Here is a 19,079-nt window from a genome sequence, read left to right as displayed (position 1 = left end):
GGAGAAGGATCCAGCACAAGTGATTTGGAAGAGCTTTAAACCTCAGAATATCTGGAACCATTTAGGATTATTTTATTTTAAGAACCATTTCTATAAATATATTTATTTTTGCAAATAGCTTTGGAAGTCAGTTTCTTGAGATTATGATTTGCTCTGCTGAAAATTAATTTTAGGAGTTTGAAGTAAAGATGCCACTTTTCATATTTTCTTATGTGAAAGGACAGATGATTTAGGCAGTTGGAATAATTTATTCCTGACAGTGTGTTGAGAAGAAAATAGCCACAAATGTGATTAATTAAAAAATTAATCATTGCCAATGTATAAAGAACATCTACTATATGTCATATACTGTTTTACAAGCTTTAATAAACTAACATTTTAATATGCACAACAACCCAATACTACTATTATTCTCATTTTAGAGGCGAGAAAACCGAGGCATTAAAAGCTTAGGTATATTACCGAAGGTCACACCACTAACAAACAATGGAAGTGGAGTTTGAACCCAGGCAGCTTGGTGCCAAAGAGATATGTTTATGAGGAGGTGCCAGGTGAACTGTAAGACATGTTACAAACGTTTCTTAAAAATTCAGTTCACAAATATTTGCTAACCTCCTACTATGTACTGGACTTTATGCTAGGTATTGAGGGTCCATGGAGAGCGAAAGAGGCACAGACCTTGACCTCATGAATTAACAGTCTGGAGGCAGGAGGTGGGATGAGGGAAAATAGGCATCATTTGCTTAATGAGCAGGGAGGAGCTATAGCGTTAATATGAAGAGAGACTTATTTTATAATATTAGAAGACAACATGTCAGCGTGAACCCTGACTCAAACACTTTCTGATCAGATATTTATGTGGTCTTGTTAATGTGCCAGTCACTGAGAAAGGGGCTATGGATACAAATATCAGAAGAGTAATACCTGGGCCTCCAGGACTGGTGTACCAAGGGAGACAGACATGTAACCAATAATGGCCATCAATTATTCAGCACTTAATATGTGACAGGCGCTCACAGCTAAGGTGTGCCCTTGCAGCAACTCTTGCTGACCCTGGTATGCATCTATCCATCTCACAGATGAGGACATTGAGGTTTAGCAAGGTTTAAGCTTCTTGCCTTCATCTAGTAAATGGCAAAGCTGAGATTTCAACTCATGTCTGTGGGTCTATACTACACTGTCCTTCTGCTCCCCATAAAACTCAATCCATGTGACTGAGTCTAGGCAGCCTAGTGCAAGGGTGAGGCAGGCTCTGTGTGCACATTGCCTGATAGCTGTGAGGCTTTAACCAAATTGTATGATCCTTCTGAGGGCTGACAATAATATTAGAGTGACAATAATATATATATTTTGAAAGTTTATTTATTTTGAGAGAGAGCACGTGCATGCAAGTTGGGGAAGGGCAGAGAGAGAAAGAAGGAGAGAGAAAATACCAAACAGGTTCCAAGGTGTCAGCTCAGAGCCCGATGTGGGGCTTGATCCCATGAACTGAACCATGAGATCATGACCTGAGCTGAAACCAAGAGTCAGATGCTCAACAAACTGAGCCTCCTACATGCCCCTAGAGTGACAATAATATTAATACTCAGGGTTTTGTGAGAATTAAATGAAGTAATATATACAAAATGTCTAAGTCACAGTGCATAAAACTAGACACTGTATACACACATGTGCATATATAAAGTAATAATAATATACATAGTTATATGTATAATATATATATGTGTGTGTGTTATATGTGTGTGTGTGTGTGTGTGTGTGTGTCTGTGTGTGTGTGTATGTATATATGCTATTACTTTTGCCACGTGAAGATGACATTGGAGGAACAAGTTTGTTGTTTCTTATTTTATTTAGAAGTCTTTTAATAATTAATTTTTAAATTGAGATTTCTTATTTCTGTATTAATCTGTGACTTAAGCCCATTCACTGTTCTGTGTTTCTTTGGTTTAGTGACAGGGGCTGGTTGCTAGATCGGGCTGGGCAAATACTATACATGCCATTCTAAGACAGATCTTTTGAAACATGACCAATATTCTACTATTGTAGCTAATGTACTAGCTGCTAGCATTTCAGCTTGAGTGCTAGGAACTTAAACAAGAATAGTGAATTTTTCCAAACTTTTAATATTTCCTTTCCTTCATGGTATTTGGTGGGCTTGTTAGTCAGGTGCTCTTTCCACAGTGCTGAACAAATGACCTTCTTGGAGTTTGAATTTTTAGCTGAGGGACAGAGACTAGGCTCTTTTGGAGACTGTTTAGTTCAATGATGCCTCTCTGAGAAGATCCTCCTCTCTAAGACTCTCCCTTTCTTTTTTTCTTTTTAAATGCTTATTTATTTATCTTGAGAGAGAGAGAGAGAGCAAGAGCGAGAGCGAGAGAGAGAGAAAGAGAGAGAGAGGAAGCAGGGGAAGGGCAGAGAGAGAGAAAGAAAATCCCAGCAGTCTCCGTGCTGTCAGTGCAGAGCCCGATGCAGGGCTCAGTCTCCAGAACCGCAAGATCATGACCTGAGCAAGTCAAGAGTCAGATGCTTAACTGACTAAGCCACCCAGGCACCCCCCTCCCTTTATTTCTTGTGTCTTGAATGTGAAACTCTTAATTCCTGCTTTGTTCTCCAGCCTTCCTGTTGATTTTCCAAGCTTCTAAAGTCTTCCAATAAATCTCCTTTTTCTTAATTTTCTAGATTCAGTTTACATTCCTTACAACTGGTTGAATAAGCAGTAACCAAACTTTTGAGACATAAACAGTGAATAGGTAGAATATGGCAGGGCCTGCTATAAAGTTGTGCATTGCCAACAGAAAAAGTTTCCTTACATGCAATTTATATAAGTACTCTCTACTAACTAGAGGAAGGGAGTGGGGATTGATGAATATTGGTTGAATATATGGGTTCGTGAAGCTAAAAATATTTAATTCCAATGTACTTTCCAACAAGTAGGGGAGAAGCTGAAAAAAAATGAGAAATGTACGTCTAGGAAAAAGGTTGTTGGGACCAAGGAGTGGTGGAAAGGAGCATTGGCTTTAAAGTAAATTGAGCTGAGACTAAAAAAGTAATTCTTTAGTTTATGTTTTCTGAAATTCAGTATTACATTGATACGATATTAATAAATGAAGGAGAAGCTAGAGAAAAATTGGCAGAGACAAAGATAAATAGCTCTATAATAAAATGAATATGAATTATACTTAGTGTCTACACTTTCCAAGCCAGAGATGAGGACTTAGGATCCAGCAAGAAAGCTGAAGTCAAGATGGTCCTGGAAACAATCCATGTTTTTTTTTTCCTTCCATTCATATTTTAGTACCATACATGGGTCCAGAGTAGGGAGTTGCTTAGCATATCATTTGCATTTCCCCACACTTTGACCATATGCCAATAGCCGACTATGATATTTTCCTCCTATCCATTTCTTTCTCTTTCACTGCTGAGCACAGAATCAAATTCTATATATAGCCGTTATATTTATTTGGGGTGATGTGATGATACATGTCTCAATGACTCAGTCTTCAGTATATTTTCTAGATAATCATTGGACCAAGATAGTTGCATCTCATCCTACCATCAGACATTAAGAGTTACTTCCATCTGTCTTTTCTCCACGCTATCCTTCAGAAATGAGTGTTATTTGGTTATTAACATAATATTAAAATCTTACAATGGAATTTTCCCTGTTCTTTAAGTCTTCCAGAAAGAGATGCTACAATTTCACTGGCTTAGTTAACCTATTGTAGTAAATTGTTATTAATTTTTGAAGTGTTTCACTCATGAGAGTTTTGAAGTTCTTTTGGAAGAGAGATATGAATTTATACTATATGTCTGAGAAAACACAATGTGTTATTATGTGGAATCCATTTAAAGTCTTGGACTCCATCCAGAGTGTCTTGACTCCTCAAGTATAAAAAAAACTTCATTGTAAGGCAGTCACACCTGTAAAACTGAAATTAGAAAGAACCCTTGAGTAGCATTTTAGTGAGCTTTCCCAGTATATATTTTTCTAACTTGGCCTGTTAGGCATTTTAAGGAACTAAATTCAATTATCTTTACATTTTTAAAAGTTTGATGAAAAAATCAATTTTACCAGGCTAGACATGTGTCAAGTAGAAATATATAAAAAATAATATTCAAAAAATATAACTAGTAAACATTTTATTGTAAAGGAAAAATTATGAAGTTAGGTGGTCACTAGAGCTTAAAAAGGAATAAAAATATTAGGAAGTGGCTGACTTCTTATTGTTCATAAATTTCATTGATTACTAGTTGAATGACATGTATTAAATAAATTATGATAAACAATTACTTCATCAATGAGCACTTCTATTAATTGATATGTATTTATACTTTCCCTACATAGATTTACAGCTTGTAATTTAATGCATTCCAGTGTGTGCCACACAAAAAAATCCAGTTGGAGCATCTGGGTGGCTCAGTTGGTTGAGTACCTGACTCTTGATTTCAGCACAGGTCATGATTTCTCCCAGGGTCATGGGATTGAGCCCGTGTTGGGCTCTGCACTGAGCATGGAGACTGCTTGAGATTTCCTATCTCTCTCTCTCTCTGTCTAAAATAAAAATAAAAAAAACAGTTCTTTTTTATAGATTTATATTCAGTAGGTATGACCAATCTTTTCTGCCTGACTTGTTGGCTTTTTATTATTGTTTAAGCCTTTACTTCTTCTGCTTTTTCTTGGCAACATTTTCATTTTTCTTGGGAAGAGCAGAGGCTGGAGCTTTTCACTTCTCCTTGGGTACTTGTGTTTCTAATGCAGGCAGATTCTCTTATTCAGGCCCCAAATTTCAGGCTGTCGCATCTCTGGGAAATATTGCTGAATAAGGGCAATTAAGTGGATGTCAGTGCGGTAATACACTTTCTAACAGAGCCTGCAAAACCACTTGAAGTCTTTGCTCATTGTTGAGAGACAGGAGAAAGGAAATAAGATGATGGGTTATTGAGAAAAGAAGTATGAGAGGTATCCATCTCTGAAAGACTGAATGATAGCAAGAATGGAGTCACCCTCAACCAAATGACCACTTAAAATCATTCTTTGTGACTCTGTATGTGTGTGTGTGTGTGTGTGTATGTGTGTGTGTGTGTATCAAATCAGCCTCTTCTGGTATCCATAGTGACCATATATCCTGGAGGCTTCTCTGAGGTTATATCAAGAAGGGACATGTCCAGTGTCCTCTATGTTGTCTATTGAGAACCTCTCCAATGGTGTTTCTGGTAGCTGTTGGCTCTTGTAGTAGAAGCTAGAGAAAGGCTAGCTTTCCTCCTGAGGCAACTCTTTGAGAAAAGAATGACAGTTTATGAAGTCTAGAAACAGACTCCCAGTGACAACGATGCATTAATAATAAACTATTCTTCATATTGATAATACTATCAATTGTTAAATAACCTAAAGCAAAGGAGTCAAGAGTACAGACTCTGAAGCCAGACACTTTCTACCTGTGTGTCCTTGGAAAAACTTCCTTTCGTCTCTGTGCTTCTGAGTCAATTGGGATATGCTAGATTGTGCTGTGGTAACAAAAATGTGAAAATCTCAGTGACTTAAAACAATAGCTTGTTTCTTGCCTCTACTGTATGTCCATCACAAGACATACACAGCAAGTATATTTTAGGAACACAGGCTAATAGGAACTGTATCTAATACTTCTACAATCCTAGAGGTAGGGAAAAGCACAAATTGGTTTTAAACACTTCTGCCATATGTTCACTTCTGTCATAGGTCTGCCATATGACACATGGAATCATAGTTTCCTTCTATTTATATTTGAATGGCCAAAACAAGCCACATGGTCAGATCTGAATTCAGTGGAGTGGGGCAAGTGTATACTTCCTCAAGGAAAGGGAACAGATTTTGGTGAATATAATGAGGTTCCTCAATTACACCCACTTCATAGGATTATATGAGGACTAAATTGTAGAGGCCATTTTTAGGCAAACAGCCTTGAGCAATGGAATGTAGAAAGGGCCCACAGTGTTCCCCTGGCTGAATACAGACTGGCCATCAGGTGACCCACCTCAGTATATCCACAGGCCCTAACTGACCAATGGGCTACTTACAACTAGGCACAGCTACCAAAAAAGGGAGAATTCCATATATCGCCATACCTCTTCCTCTTCTCCCTTTAAAACCGAACCCCACCCACTGCCTCTCCTTTGCTGTCCTGCCTGCCATTCCCTTGTGTTGTATTCAATAAACTTCTATCGCCTTTGTTTTGCTTCAGGTGAATCCTTTTACCTTCCGCATCACCAGCTTCCACTCAATCACCATCCCACATTTTGAGGCCCCCATCTGATTTAAACACCCCATTTAAACACCACGTAAGTGAATTAAGATATATAAAGTGGTGTATGGCATATAAAAAGTGCTGTATAATTGTTATTTTTATTATTAGTAATTAGCATTCACTGCTTATAATAAGCAGGTAAGTGATTTTCACACAACATCTTAAGTCATTTTAAGGGTAATGCTGTGAAGTTAGTGGTACTACACCCATTTTGTAGATAAGAAAACTGAGGCTTGAGAGGTTAAGTAACATTCCCATTGGCGTACAGGTACTGAGTGAGGGAGCAAGAATCTAAATCCAGAGCCCATGCTGTCAGCCCACTATGCTATATTGTTGGAATATTAATAGTACCATAATAATGATATATTAACTGAGTGCTTTCTATATATCAAGTATTGTACTAAGTGCTTTATGTCTATTATCTTATAGAGAGTAAGTGTCCTGTCCACATAACATGAGAATTCCAATCACCTTGGCAGTATATTCCCACAGTGCAGAAAGGTACATTGAAAGCATGTAGCTTTAGACCACCAATTCTCCTTGTTCTGACATTATACTCACCAAGCAACTCTGTTGTCAGTTTGGCTTCCCAGGCATACTTTTCTGGTGGAGACAGAATGGATTGACCAAGTGACAAAACTAGTCCTATCTGCCTGGAGGTCGCATTTGTTTTTGTAAACGTGTCAGTTAACTTCCTTCATTACCAGTGCATCTCCTATGAGTTTGGGTAGCACGTGAATTAGCTCCCCAGATGTAATTGAACACTTGGACAGATACCACTGAAATTAGGAAAGGAAAACAAAATGACAAAAATACCAAAGCAGAGGGCCTGACCCTGGACCCACCCTGAGAACCCAGCCAGCCTCCTCCTGTTTCTCTTGGACCAGGTTACTGTTCACTCGCTTTCAGTCTAGATGTTGCCAGCCTCCACAACTTGATGAGGTAGAGGAAGTGCCTCCAGCAAGAGCTTTGCAAAGGCTATAATCCTGTTCATATTCCTTCCTCAGCCCACTCCTCTACACCCTCAACTCTATCTCTCAGATGTTCACTCTGTCCTTTATCACCTAAGCCATTAGAGCAAAAGTCCTGGAATCTTCTTCCTTTGAATAGCAAACCTGAGATGATTTGGAAATGAGAGGTGAAGTCCTTATAGGTAAGGACTCCTCAGGCTTCACTGAGAAGAAAGGAGCCTGACAGGAATATTGAAGAGGCTGTAAGTCATTAATCTTGAGATGTGGACTTACAAAGAGTTTTCAATAAAGCTTTTAATTCTGTTAAGTCTAAGGAAAATATTTTCCAGTAATACATACAAAATAACAAGATTTGGGGCTGTGAGTTCCTGTCTATTTTATCTTAAAATTGATTATCTGAGAGTTTTGACGTATAGGAAGTTGGACATGAGTTTAAAAATCTTCAACTAATATAATTTTTAAACATTAGATTATCTTCTCTGGGGCTAGATTTTCTCACCTAAAGATGGGATCAGGTTTTATGATAGCTAGAGTCCTAGGTGTTCACATTTTATGACTATATAGTATTTTCAATCTTTTTCTGTGCTGAACTACGTTACATTGCTTAAACACACTGATCCTTTTGTCACTAAACTTATCAATAGTGTAAATCTCTCTACTTATATACCCTCTCTTTTATATCTTACTCCTCCTCCTTTGTTTTATTTTTAACGTATGACACTATGAGACCCTAATTACACTCCATTTCTATTCTTACTTCACAATTTCTCACTGTAATCTCTCCCACTGCTATATTTTCCCTTCCTGATTGCGCTTTACAAATAAGATGATCTATTCTTACCATCTTGTTGGGAATTTTTGTTTTCCAAAGTTTTTTTTTTATTGTGCTAAAATACATAGAACATAAATTTTGCCATCCTAACCATTTTTAAATGAACAGTTCAGTGGTATGAAAATGCATTCATAGTGTTGTGCGACCATCACCAACATCCATCCCGACTCTTTTCTCTTGTAAACCTGAAACTCAGGATCTATTAAACAATAACTCTCCATTCCTCTCCCCCGCCAGCCCCTGACAACCACTGTTTGATTTTATGTTTCTATGATTTTTGACTACTCTAAGTAGTCATATAAGTACCTTATATAAGTGTGATCATACACTATTTGTCCTTTTTTGACTGACTTATTTCACTTTGCATAATGTCCTTAAGGTTCAGCGATGTTGTAATAAATTCTTTTATACAGCTAAATAATGTTCTGTTGTATACATTTTGTATGTGTGTTTTACATTTATTTGTATGTTTATTTTTATTTGTTTTATTTTATTTTTATTTTCATTCCAGTGTAGTTAACACACAGTGTTGCATTAGTTTCAGGTGTACAATATAATGATTCAATAATTCTATACATTATTCAGTGCTCATCAAGATAAATGTACTCTTTAATCCCCTTTACCTATTTCACCCATCCCACACCCACCTCTCCTAATCATCAGTTTGTTCTCTACAGTTAAGAGTCTGTTTTTTGGTTTGTCTCTTTTTTTCCCTTTGTTCATATGTTTTGTTTCTTAAATTCCACATATGAGTGAAATCATATGGTATTTGTCTTTCTCTGAATGACTTACTTTGTTTAGCATTATACTCTCTGGATCTATCCATGTTGTTGCAAATGACAAGATTTCATTCTTTTTGGTGGCTAAGTAATATTCCATTCTATGTATGTACCATATCTTCTTTATTAATGAGCACTTGGGCTGCTTCTGTATCTTGGTTATTGTAAATAATGCTGCAATAAACATAGGAGTGCACATATCTTTTCAAATTAGTGTTTTCATTCTCTTTGGGTAAATGCCCACAAGTGGAATTATTGGATAATATGGTAGTTCCATTTTTAATTCTTGAGGAAACTCCATACTGTTTTCCACAGTGGCTGCATCAATTTACATTCCCACCAACAGGGCACAAACATTGCTTTTTCTACACATCCTTGCCAAAACTTGTTTCCCATGTTTTTGATTTTAGCCTTTCTGACAGGTGTGAGGTAGTGGTATCTCATTATGGTTTTGATTTGTATTTCCCTGATGATCAGCGATGTTGAGTATCTTTTCATGTCTCTGTTGGCTTTTTGTATCTTTGGAAAAATGTCTGCTTATGTCTTCTGTTCATTTTTAATTGGATTATTTGTTTCGTGTATGTGTGTTGAGTTGTGTAAGTTCTTTATATACTCTGGATACTAACCTTTTATTGGCTATATCATTTGCAAATATCTTCTCCCTTTCAGCAGGTGATCTTTAGTTTTATTGATTGTTTCCTTTGCTGTGCAAAAGCTTTTTATTTTGATGTAGTCCCACTAATTTATTTTTGCTTTTGTTTCTCTTGCCTCAGAAGACATACCTAGAAAAAATGTTGGTATGGTCAATGTCAGAGAAATTACTGCCTTTGTTCTCTTCTAGGATTTTTATGATTTCAGATCTCACATGTAGGTCCTTAATCCATTTTGTGTTTATTTTTCTGTATGGTATAAGAAAATGGTCCAGTTTCATTCTTTTGCATGTTGCTGTCCAGTTTTCCCAATACTTTTTTTGTTAAAGAGATTATCTTTTTCCTTTTGCATATTGTTGCCTTCTTTGTTGAAGATTAATTGAACATAAATCATGGGTTTATTCCTGGGCCCTTTATTCTGTCCCATTGATCTGTGTCTATTTTTGTGCTGGTACCATACTATTTAAATTACTGTAGATTTGTAGTATATCTTGAAATCTGGGATTGTGATACCTCCAGTTTTGTTTTTCTTTTTTAGTTGCTTTGACTATTCGGGGTCTTTTGTAGTTCTGTACAAATTTTAGGATTATGTGTTTTAGTTCTGTGAAAATTGCTGTTGGTATTTTCACAAAGATTGCATTAAATCTGTAGATTGCTTTGGATAGTGTGAATATTTTAACAGTATTCGTTCTTCTAGTCCATGAGCATGGAGTATCTTTCCATTTGTTTGTGTAGTCTTCAATTTCTTTTATCATTGTTTTATAGTTTTCAGAGTACAGGTCTTTCACCTCCTTAAGTTTATTCCTAGACATTTGTTTTTGATGCAATTGTAAATGGGATTTTTTTCTTAATTTCTCTTTCTGCTACTTCATATTAGCTTATAGAAATGCAATTTATTTCTGTTTATTGACTTTGTATCCCATGACATTACTGAATTCTATCAATTTTAGTAGTTTTTTGGTGGAATCTTTAGGGTTTTCTGTATATAATATCATGGCATCTATAAACAGTGAAAGTTTTACTTCTTCCTTACCAATTTGGATGCCTTTTATTTATTTTTCTTGTCTTATTGCTATGGCTAGGATGTCCAGTACTATGTTGAATGCAAGTGGTGAGAGTGGACCTCCTTATCTTCTTTTCTGATCTTAGGGGAAAAGCTCTCAGTTTTTCACCATTGGGTATGATGTTACCTATGGGTATTTCATATATGGCCTTTACTATGTTGAGGTATATTCCCTCTAAATCTACTTTGTTGAGGGTTTTACTATGAATGGATGATCTACTTTGTCAGATGCTTTTTATGCTTTTATTGAAATGATCATATGGTTTTTATCCTCTCTCTTATTGATGTGATGTATCATGTTGAGTGATTTGCAAATATTGAACCACTCTTGTGTCCCAGGAATAAATCCCACTTGATTGTGGTGAATGATTATTTGTAAGGTATTGTTGGATTTGGCTTGCTAATATTTTGCTGAGGATTTTTATACCTATGTTCATGAGAGATTGACCTGTACTTTTCTTTTCTTTTTTCTTTTCTTTCTTTTTCTTTTTCTTTTCTTTTCTTCTTCTCCTCCTCCTCTTCCCCCTCCCCCTCCCTGTCCTCCTCCCCATCATTCTCCTCCTTCTCCCCCTCCCCCTCCTCCTCCCCCTCTCCCTCCTCTTCCCCCTTCTCCTTCTTCTTCTTCTTCTTCTTCTTCTTCTTCTTCTTCTTCTTCTTCCTCTTCTTCCTCTTCTTCTTCTTCTTCTTTTTCTTCTTTTCATAGTGTCTTTACCTGGCTTTGGTATCAGGATAATGCTGCCCTCATAGAATGGATTTGGAAGCTTTCTTTCCTCTTCTATTTTTGGGATAGTTTGAAAAGAATAGGTATCAATTCTCTTTAAATGTTTCATATCATTCACCTGTGAAGCCATTGGTTCTGGATTTTTGTTATTTGGGAGTTTTTTTTATTACTGTTTCAATTTCAGTTCTGATCATGTCTCTTCAAATTTTCCATTTCTTCCTGACTCAGTTTTGGGAGGTTGGATGTTTCTGGGAATTTATTCACTTTTTCTAATTTGTTCAATTTGTTGGCATATAATTCCTTATAATGTTCTCTTCAATTCTTGTATTTCTGTTATATTTTTGTTGGTTGTCATTTCTCCTGTTTCATTTATGACTTTGAGTCCTTTCTCTCTCTCTCTTTGATGACTCTGGCTAAAGGTTTATCAATTTTACTGATCTCTTAAAAGAACCAGCTCCTTGTTTCATCAATCTATTCTATTGTCATTTTAAGGTTCTTTTATTTAAAAAAAAAGTTTATTTATTTATTTTGAGTGAGAAAGAGAGATACAGTGGGAGAAGGGCAGAGAGAAAGGGAGAGAGAATCCCAAGCAGGCTCCACGCTGAAGTGCAGAGCCCAACATGGGGCTTGAACCCATGAACTGTGAGATCATGATCTGAGCCAAAATCAACAGTCAGATTATCAGCTGACTGAGCCACTCAGGCACCCCTGTTTTAAGCTTTTATTTCATTTATATCTTTATGTTTTTTCTTCCTTCTACTGGTTTAGGATTTGGCTTGTTTTTCTTTTTCTACCTTCTTTTGGTATAAGGTTAGGTTGTTTATTTGAGATTTTTCTTCTTCTTGACATAGGCTTGTATTGCTGTAAACTTCCCTCTTAGAATCACTTTAGCTGCATCTTAAAGATTTTGGACCATAGTGTATTCATGTTCATTTATCTCCCTATACTTTTTTATTTCCTCTTTGATTTCTTGCATGACTCATTCATTGTTTAGTAGCATATTATTTAACCTCCCTGTATTTGTACTCTTCCAGATTGTATCCTTATGGATGATTTCTAGTTCCATAGCATGTGGTCAAAAAAGATGCATGGTATGACTTCAATCTTTTTGAATTTGTTGAGACTTATTTTGTGGCCTAATATGTGATCTATTCTTAATAATTTCCCATGTGTACTTGAAATGAATGTGTATTTTACTGTTTTAGGATGGAATGTTCTGAAAATACCTGCTAGATCTATTTGGTCCAATGTGTCATTCAAAGTCCCTGTTTCCTTGTTGATTTTCTGTTTGGATGATCTATCCATTGACATAAGTGGGGCGTTAAAATCCCCTAATATTGTATTAATATTATTGTATTACTATCCATTGCTTACTTTATGTTTGTTATTAACTGCTTTATGTATTTGGATGCTTTCATGTTGGTTGCATAAATATTTACAATTGTTATATGTTGTTGGATTGTTCCCTTTATGATTATATAGTGTCCTTCTTTGTCTCTTGCTACAGCTCTTGTTTTAAAGTCTGTCTTGTCCAATATAAGTATTGCTACCCCAAGTTTCTCGCACTGTATTTATATGATAAATGCTTTTCCATCCCTTCATTTTCAACCTGCATGTATCTAAAGAAGTTTCAAGTGAGTCTCTTGTAGGCAGCATATAGTTGGGTCTTGCTTTTTTATACATTCTGTCACCCTTTGTATTTTTATTGGAGCATTTAGTCTATTTACGTTCAAAGCAATTATTGATAGGCATGTACTTATTGCCATTTTGTTACTTGTTTTATGATTGTTTTTGTAGTTCTCTGTTCCTTTCTTCTCTTGCTCTCTTCTCTCACAGTTAGTTGGCTTTCTCTAGTGATATATTTGGATTCTTTTCTTTAATTTTTGCATATATATTATTGATTTTGATTTGTGGTTACCATAACATCTTTGCATATAGCAGTATATATTAAGTTGATGGTTCCTTAAGTTTGAGCCCATTCTTTACTCTTCCCCTCACATTTTAGAATATGGTGTCATACTTTACATCTTTTTATTTTGTGAGACCCTTGACTTATTTGTATAGATATACTTAATTTTACTGCTTTTGTGCTTTCTACTTTTCTTACTCCTGCTTATGGTCTTTCCATTCCACTCGAAGACTCCCCTTTAACATTTCTTGTGGGTCTGGTTTAGTTTTCATTAATTCCTTTAACTTTTGTTTGTTTGGGAAACTCTTTATCTCTGCTTCAATTCTGAATGAAGGCCCTGCTGAATAAAGTATTATTCGCTGCAGGTTTTTTTTCTTTCAGCACTTTGAATATATCATGTCACTCCCTCTGGCCTGCAAAGTATCTGCTGAAAAATCAGTTTATCACCTTATGAAGTTTCCCTTGAATGGAAATGTTTTTGTTTCTGTTTCTCTTGCTATTAAAAATTTTTTTTAAACGTTTATCTTTGAGAGAAAGAGAGAGAGAGAGCAAGGAGGGGAGGAGCAGAGAGAGGGAGACACAGAATCTGAAACAGGATCCAGGCTCTGAGCCATCAGCACAGAGCCCAATGCGGGACTCAAACTCACAAACCATGAGATCATAACCTGAGTCAAAGTTGAATCTTAACCTACTGAGCCACCCAGCCGCCCCTTTTTTGCTGGGTGAAAATTTTTGAGAATTTTTAAAATTCTCTTTTTATCATCTTTTTTTTTTTTTGCCATTTTAATTACTGTATGTCTTGGTGTAAACCTCCTTGGGTTGATTTTGTTGGGGGCTGCTATGCCTCCTGGATCTGGATTTCTGTTCCCTTTCCCAGATTTGGGAAATTTTCAGCAGTGATTTTTTTTTTTCAAATAAACTTTCTTCCCTCTTTTCTCTCTCTTTGCTTTCTGGGATCCCCATAATGCAAATGTTATTATGCTTGGGGGTATCGCTGAGTTCCCTAAGTCTATTGTCATTTTGTATTATTATTTTTTTCTTGTATCTTTTCATCTTGATTGCTTTCAATTTCTCTGTGTTCTAATTCACTGATCTGTTCTTCTGCCTCCTCTTATCTACTATTCCATCTAGTGCATTTTTAATTTCAGTTATTGGGTTCTTCATCTCTAATTGGTTCTTTTTTATGCTTTCTCTTTCTTTGCTGAAGGTCTCATTGAGATTCTCCACTCTTTCTTCATGTCCAGGGAGTATCTTTATAAACATTACTTTAAATTCTCTATGAGGCTATTATCTGCATTTTGCTTAAGTCTCTGTGATTTTGTTGTGTTCTTTCATTTGGGACCTATTCCTCTGTCTTCTCATTTTGTCTAACTCTCTGTGTCTGTTTCTTTGTGTTAGGAGAGTCAGTCATATCTTCTGCTCTTAAAAGTAGTGGTCTTATGAGGAAGAAGTCCCTTAGTGCCCTGCACTGTCCCCCGTTAACGAGAACCAGGCACTTCAGGGCTGTCTTCTATGTGTGTTGTGTGCACCCTGCTGTTCAGACTGAGCCACTTTCTCCTTCATTTCAGTCATCTGCAATTGCTCTCTTTGTCTGTTATGGGCAGGATTTTGTTCTTGTGTTGTCAATAGGCCAGTCTGGGACTGCCTTGGGCTTGAGCATAGTCAGTATAGGCACTTGCCAAGGATGCAGTAGTGCTTTCCCTGTGTTGTACCTGAGAATCTTTTGTTGGTAGGTGACCTGCAGTCAGACCAGATATCTGCCACCAGCCCACTGCTGAAGCTGAAGTCTGACTGGTGAGTGTGGTTATCTTTTCCTTTCCCTGGGGCAGGCGTCACATTAGAGTGGTGCTGGCACCTGTCAGGGGTGTTGATAGACTACCAGGCTTGTGGCACTGCTTTGGATGCGTTCAGACCAAAAGCAAATTGGAGGGGATGGAACTGAAGAAGCACACAGGTGCTGGTAGGCAGTGTTAGCAAGGTTTGTGCTGGTGTGCTGTGGGAGGAGACCTGGAGCAAAAGCCTGGCTGGAGGGGGTGTGTCTTCAGGGGAATGCAGGGGCAGGGTGCACTGTTAACAAGTTAGGTGGGGAGTATTGGCTCCATAAATAGTTGGGGAAGGAAATTGCCAGCTTCTTTCTTCCTGGAGAATTTTCCCAACATCCCTGCTCCTCTACCACACATTCTGAGATTAGTAAACAAATTTCCTTCTTATATACCCCAGGCATTTTTCAAAGTGCTGCTTCTATGCTATATCTCTATGGAGCTGTTTATTGTACCATCTCTTTAAGGGCAGGGACTAAGTTGACTCTTGCCCTCCCTACTCTCCTATGATCCTGCTAATTTTTAAAGTTCCAGGTTTTAAGTTCCACTGATTCTAAGAACTTGTGAAATTTGGCCCCTCTGGTTTTCAAAGGCAAATGTTATTCATCATCCTGTGTGGGCTTCCCTGTGTGAGTCTATTTCTCTCCCTTATCTGTGCCTGTGGTTTCCCTCCCTCCTGCAGACAGTGCTGGGGGTCTATTTAGCTACTGACTACATCTCTGCCCTTCCTACCCTCTTTGATGCAGCTTCTTCTCTATATTTAGCTGTGGAGAGTTTGTTCTGCCAGCCTTCAAGTCTTTTTCTGGTTATTTACATGATGTGAATGTTATCTAGTTGTATCCATGGGAGAAAGCTAGCTTAGGGTCTTTCTGCTTTGCTATCTTCCCTGAAAGTCCTATAAATACTACAGTTTGCTTATCCATTCATCTGTTGATGGATGCTTGGACACTTTCATGTTTTAACTTTTGTGAATAATGCTGCTATAAACACGGATGTACAAATATCTCTTTGAGATCCTGATTTCAGTTCTTTTGGGTATATACCCAGAAGTGAAAATTGCTGGGGGGGGGGGGGTGCCTGGGTGGCACAGTCAGTTGAGCATCCAACTTTGGTTCAGGTCATGATCTCACGGTTCATGAGTTTGAGCCTTGCGTCGGGCTCTGTGCTGACAGCTCAGAGCCTGAACCTGCTTCAGATTCTGTGTCTCCCCCTCTCTCTCTGCCCCTTCCCTGCTCACACTCTGTCTCTCTCTTTCACACATACATAAATAAAACATCAAAAAAAAGAAAAGAAGTGGAATTGTTGGATAATATAGTAAATCTATGTTTAATATTTTTGAGGAATCATCATACTATTTTCCACATTGGCTGTACCATTTTACAATCCCACCAGAAGTGCACAAGAGTTCCAATTTATACACATCCATTTTATTTCTTTTCTTTCTCTCTTTTTTTTCTTTCTTATTTTCATTTCTTTCCTTTTCCTGTCCCCCTCTTGTCCTTCACCCCCTCCCCTCCCCTCCCCCCCTCCTCTTCCCCTTCTTTTCCCCTTTCTCCTCCTCCTCTACTTCCCCCTCCCCCCTCCTCCCCCTCCCCCTCCCCCTCCTCTTCTTCTTCTTCTTCTTCTGATAGTAACCATCCTAAAAAGTATGAGGTTGTATCTCATTGTGTTTTTTTTTTTTTTTTTTTTTTTTTTTGGTTTGTATTTTTCTAATGATTAATGGTGTTGAAAAATTTTTTCATGTAATTATTGGTCATCTGTGTATCTTTTTTGGAGAAATATGTGTTCAAATCCTTTGCCCATTTTTGAATTTGATTGTTGCTTTTTTTTCTTTTCATTGTTGAGTTTTAGAAATTCTCTATATATTTGGGATGTTAATCCTTTATCACATACATGACTTGCAAATATTTTATCTCATTCTGTGGGTTGCTTTTTACTTTTAATATATTGTATTTTGATGCACAAAGTTAAAATTTTTCATGAAGTCTATTTTGGCTCAGGTCATGATCTCATGGCTCCTGGGATTGAGTCCCACGTTGGGCTCTGCACTGAGAGCATGGGATTGGGGTTCTCTTTCTTTCCCTCTCTCTCTGTCCCTCCACTGCTTCTCTCACTCTCAAAATAAATAAACTTTATAAAAATATTTCACGAAGTCTAATTTGTCTATTTTTTCTTTTGTTGTCTATGCCTTTGATGTCATATCTAAGAAATCATTACCAAATCCAACCTTGTCAAACTTTGCTCTGTGTTTTTTTTGTTAAGACTTTTATAGTTTTAGGTCTTACATTCAGGTCTTTTCCACTTTAATTTAATTTTTGTATGTGGTGCTAGGTAGCTGTCCAACTTAATTCTTTTACATGTGGATATCCAGTTTTCCCAACACCGTTTGCAGCAAAAACTATCTTTTTTCCGCTAAATGGTCTTAATATCCTTGTCAAAAATAATTTGTTCATATACACGAGTGTTTATTTCTGGGCTGTCTTTTCTATTCTATTGGTCTGTATGTCTAAGTTAATGCCTGTATCACACTGATTACTGTAGATTTGTAGTAAGTTTTAAAATCAGGAAGTTTGAGTCTTCCAGCGTTGTTCTTCTTTTTCAATATTGTTTTGGCTATTCAGGGTCTCTTGGGATTCCATGTGAATTTTAGGATGGAGTTTTCTATTTGTGTAAAAACATCATTGGGATTTTGATAGGGATTGCTTTGAGTATGTAGATTGCTTTTGGTAGTATTGTCATCTTAACCACATTGTCTTCCTGTTGGGAATTTTTGCAAACAGAATGATGTTATCCTTTCTTTCATTTTGTGAGGCTGCCCTGCAGTGAAAATACTCAAAAAACATTATAGAGGGTCTGATAATTAAATTCAGTTTATAATTCACAGAATTCCACTCTGGAAATATGTGGTACAGCTGTTAAACTCTATAAGTAAAGTGCTGTATAATAAAAAGCAAATTGTATAGCAAGGACCACATAAGTAATTACTATCTCAAGACATACCTGTCTATTTGTTCATCTGTCTAGCCAGCTAGCCGGCTCTGCTCAAAATGTTCCTAACAACATAAAGTATTTCTTGTATTGTTAGGTTAAGTGTGCCTAATAGCTAATGAAAAGAATATTGTGTATTGGCCTACTCTTTATCTTCTTTAGGCTATATTGATTTAAATTTTTTTCACTTTATTTTTTAGTTTTTTTGCCAATTAAATTTTTAAAAATAATTTTTGAATGTTGGCAAGCAGTTATGATATTTGTCATGCTGGAAATATTCGGTGACTGCAGTTGAGAAGGGCAGAATAGCGATGATGCCAACATTGAATGTCTGATTCTAGTGGTAGCTGGTTTAGTCTCACTAAGCCTACCAAGCCACAGACTCACCTGTAATTTCAACCAGATGCCTTACAATTCATGCCATTTATCACCAGGAAGAAGGTGGCAGGTGAGAGAGAATGAATGGATTAGTCCTAAGAAACAACTCTAATTATGTATCAATACCATTATCTTCACTTATAAAAGGAAGTATTATTAGACCTTATGAAGTGAAGAGTATACATTTAGAAGGCATAGCATCTATTCCTGGGATTTCATAGGCTAAGTTTGATACATTTATACTCAGGTAAGGTATTTGAAAAGGTATTTCAGGCACATTTTTTTTAGAACCTTGCTATTCTTTGGCTTATTAGGGCAGAATAAAGGACTTCTTATTCTATATCAAGAAGTTGATTTAATTTATTTCCACTTTAAAATTTTATAAATAAGAAAGTGCAAAACATAAACAAGTCTTCTAATCCATAAATGAGCAAACTGTAATTTTTGTTTTGGTTCAGTAAGGCCATATTCATCCATCCAGTGCCCTTACTGGGTGCTAAGCTTTGTACCTGAGAATGTACTAGTGAAGAAAAACACAGTCCCCTGGTCTCATGGAGCTGATAGTCTGGTGAGAGAGGCACCCATTAATAATCACACACTGCATATTAAATTTTTTACTGTGACAAGTGCCATGAAGGAAAAGTTGCATCACATAATGAGAGTGTGTTATGGGATTTGACCTAACAG

General features: G+C 36.8%; 1 protein-coding gene across 3 annotated transcripts in view; it reads left to right on the top strand.

Annotated features, from left to right (window-relative positions):
• Window positions 1-19,079, top strand: part of PLCL1 (phospholipase C like 1 (inactive)) — a 332,470-nt gene that overhangs the window by 280,889 nt on the left and 32,502 nt on the right. The gene's annotated exons all lie outside the window — the stretch shown is intronic.

The sequence above is a fragment of the Panthera pardus genome, unplaced genomic scaffold (genome assembly GCF_024362965.1).
Source record: "Panthera pardus isolate Hobbes unplaced genomic scaffold, ASM2436296v1 HiC_scaffold_10, whole genome shotgun sequence".
In the NCBI taxonomy this organism is placed as follows: Eukaryota; Metazoa; Chordata; class Mammalia; order Carnivora; family Felidae; genus Panthera; species Panthera pardus.
The sequence above is the reverse complement of the archived record's forward strand: the minus strand, read 5'-3'. Positions and strand labels throughout refer to the sequence as shown.